The following is a 3,233-nucleotide window of genomic DNA, read 5'->3' on the forward strand; positions in this document are numbered from 1 at the left end:
TTATTTGTGTTTAACCGATTTTTCAAGTATTTGTGTTTATAACTGTGTCAGGGCAAGTTGGGTTTTACCTGATTTTACAAATAGTGTCTACAATATGACAAACTCTAAAGTAACAAGGTTTTAAGAAGTTTTTATTTTGCTTAAGAAAAGCTGTTGTACTTGGCATAGTCGCGAAGTCAAACTAAGCTTACCGAGCTTGCTATAAAACTCTCGTATATGCAGCACTGGTTTTGTTGAGAAGGAAGAATTATCAGAGTCTATTGATATTGTGTCTCCACACCTGATTATAGGCCTAATTCCTAGTTTGCAGCTTAAACAACGTATGCTCACAGATGAGGAGGGCAGGTGGCTCAGCCTTTGTACCTACTCTCTCTACACTTTTGATCAGGTGGCTTTTGTAGAAAACACTGATTTAATTTTATAACTTACAATTCCTATACGATTGCAAGATTGTTTCTCCAGACTGGGCAGCAGTGCCTTTCGCTGAAATGCAATGTTAAAAAAGAGTACTGAGGGTCCAGGGTAGGAGAGGCACCTTTCCCCTCTATGTTGCAGAAGTGCATTTACTATAGTTCAAAGGAAATGTGTATTCATTGTATAGCTGTTTCTCAGAATGGATTTTTTTTTTTTTCTCTGCTGGCTTTGTAAAAAAATATTGCACATACTTTGGTAGAAACCAATTCAACTCAACTTTGAATCAAGTCCAATTACTTTTGAAACTATATGTAACATTTACAGAAGTTAGAGATCAGAATAATACAATGTATACATTTTATTGTCACCACCAAATTTTGAATCTAGAACATTGCCAGTCTCTTAAAATCACCCGTGTGGACTTTCCTGTTCCATCCTATTTTCTTACTTTTAGACTTCATCACTATTTTGAATTTAGGGCTGATCATTTTTTTCCTTTCTTTTATAAAATTTTGTTTAAATGGTTTTATCACTTTGCGTATGTATAGACAATCCATATATTATTAGATTTTGCTTGTTTTTGAGCTCAATAAAAATGTTACCTTATTGCTTGTAGTTCATATCTTCCTCAAATAATATTTTTCTAATATTATTTGTGCTGTTGCAGATAGCTATAGTTCATTTATTTTCATTCAATACTTTCAATAATGGCTGTATAACACTCTATCATTTATAAATCACAACTTGTTTACCTATTGCCTTCTCAGAGAACATGTGAATTGTTTCCTGCTTTAGCTATTACAACATATAAGTACCTGTATTTTGGCACATCTGTTCAAGAGCAGAATCATTGGGTTGTGGAAAATGCACACGCTCCTCTCTACAACGTAATGGGAAATTATCCTTCAAAGTGGTTGAACAAAAAACATTCATACCAGCTGCATAAAAGAGTCCCATTGATTCACATGCACACTAGCAATTGGAATCATCAGTTATCTTAATATTTGCCAGACTACTGGGTATAAAAGGAAGTAGTGACTAATTGTAGTCTGAATTTATACATCTCTGATCATCATCAAGGATGAGCAGTTATTCTATGTTTAAGGTCTTTGTTGTTTCCTCCTCCATGAAATGCTTATTCATGATTTTCAAAATGTAGACTTTATTTTAAAGAGCATTCTTAGGTTCACAGTGAAATTGAGCAGAAGGTAAAGAGATTTCCTCCTTCCCACACACAAGCACAGCCTCCTCCACTGTCAACATTCTGCCTGCTCATGAGTTTTGTACACTTCTCTAGTGATTGGGATAAGTTTTTTCTGGAAAGTCATCAGTTTTCTAATTCCTGGCTTGTCTTTTCACTGTTTTGTGGTGTTTTTTGAGGAACAAAAGTTCTTAATTTAAACATGCAGCTTAGCAATCCTTTCTTTTATGGTTATCACTTGTCTGTTTCATTTTCAAAACTATTCTACCCCAAAGGCCATGAAAATGTCTTCCTATATGTTCTTACAAACATTTTTTCCAGTTTTACCTTTTACATGTAACACATTAAGCCATCTAAAATGTGTTATTGTGTATAATGAAGTAAGGCTCTAATAGAATGCTTTTTCATAGCAAAAATATAGTCCCAGCTTAATCAGGATCTGAAGTCCTCCAACTCAAAATAGTAGGGCTTTAATAAATTTTTATTCTGATCATCCCTTCCCCATATGCATGCCATATTGTTGCCCATTATTTTAGTTCTGTCTTTATTTTCAAATTCTACATATTAGTCATTTTTAGTACAAATAATATTTCATTTACCTATATGTATGCTTTTCAATTTCTTTGTTTTCCATTCTTGTGTCTTAAATCTTCATTTTATAATAATTTCCCTTTTTCCCAAAGATCATATAGGACACTGTGGGCTATGTTGAACTATTTGTTTTCACACTGAGTAAAATAAGGAGCACTTGGCAGTTTTCAGTAGAGAAATGAGATGGTTTGGATTATCTTTTAACAGGGCCATGCTGGTAGCTCTGTTGCAATAGAGGTACAAATAGAGATAAGTGGGCAATCAGGTAGGAGGCTATTGTATTATCCTGGAAAGAAACAGTGAAAGTTTAAACAAGATTGGTAAGAGCAGAGGTAGGAAGGAGTGGATATATTTGAAGATAGAAACTACAGGATTAAAACATTATTTTGCTGTGTTTTTCAAACACCTTCATATAATAAGATATAAAAATAATGCCCAAAATTAGTTGCAGGAAAAATGTAATATTCAACAAACATGCATAGGCTTTTTTTTGGCAGAAAATATTTAGTAAAAGTGTTCTTTGCTTTTATTTTTTTAGCTGTCCAGGAACTGTAATCATTCATCACCTTTCTGCCCAATGTAATCTGTTTTCTTTCTATTGATAATTCTGTTTTGTTTTTAAACATATTGTGTTATGTTTAATTATAAAATCTGACTTGAATCATTTTTTATCATGACTTATTGTATAGTTTTTGGTACTCTGGTGTTCTGAATATTTAATATTTTAGGAAGTGACTCTGTTTTTCAGCACACCCATGAGCTTAAGATTTTATAAATAATTTTAGTTACTGGGCAAAACTATCATCCATCTTGAATGGGGACATTGATAAAGATTGTGTTGCTGGAGTAAGTGTGGATTGCTTCAGTTTTGGAAAATAGAGAGTTTCCATAGGGAAGTGATTGGATGAATAAATGGAAAAAAGAACAGAGCCTAATAATAGATCAGCAGAAAGAAGAACATTAATACCAAAGTTAAAGTGTTTAAACAAAGACATTTTAGTTCCTAAACTATGTGAGATTAAAAAAA

Source organism: Propithecus coquereli, unplaced genomic scaffold, assembly GCF_000956105.1.
Source record: "Propithecus coquereli isolate 6110/MARCELLA unplaced genomic scaffold, Pcoq_1.0 Scaffold312, whole genome shotgun sequence".
NCBI classification, from domain to species: Eukaryota; Metazoa; Chordata; class Mammalia; order Primates; family Indriidae; genus Propithecus; species Propithecus coquereli.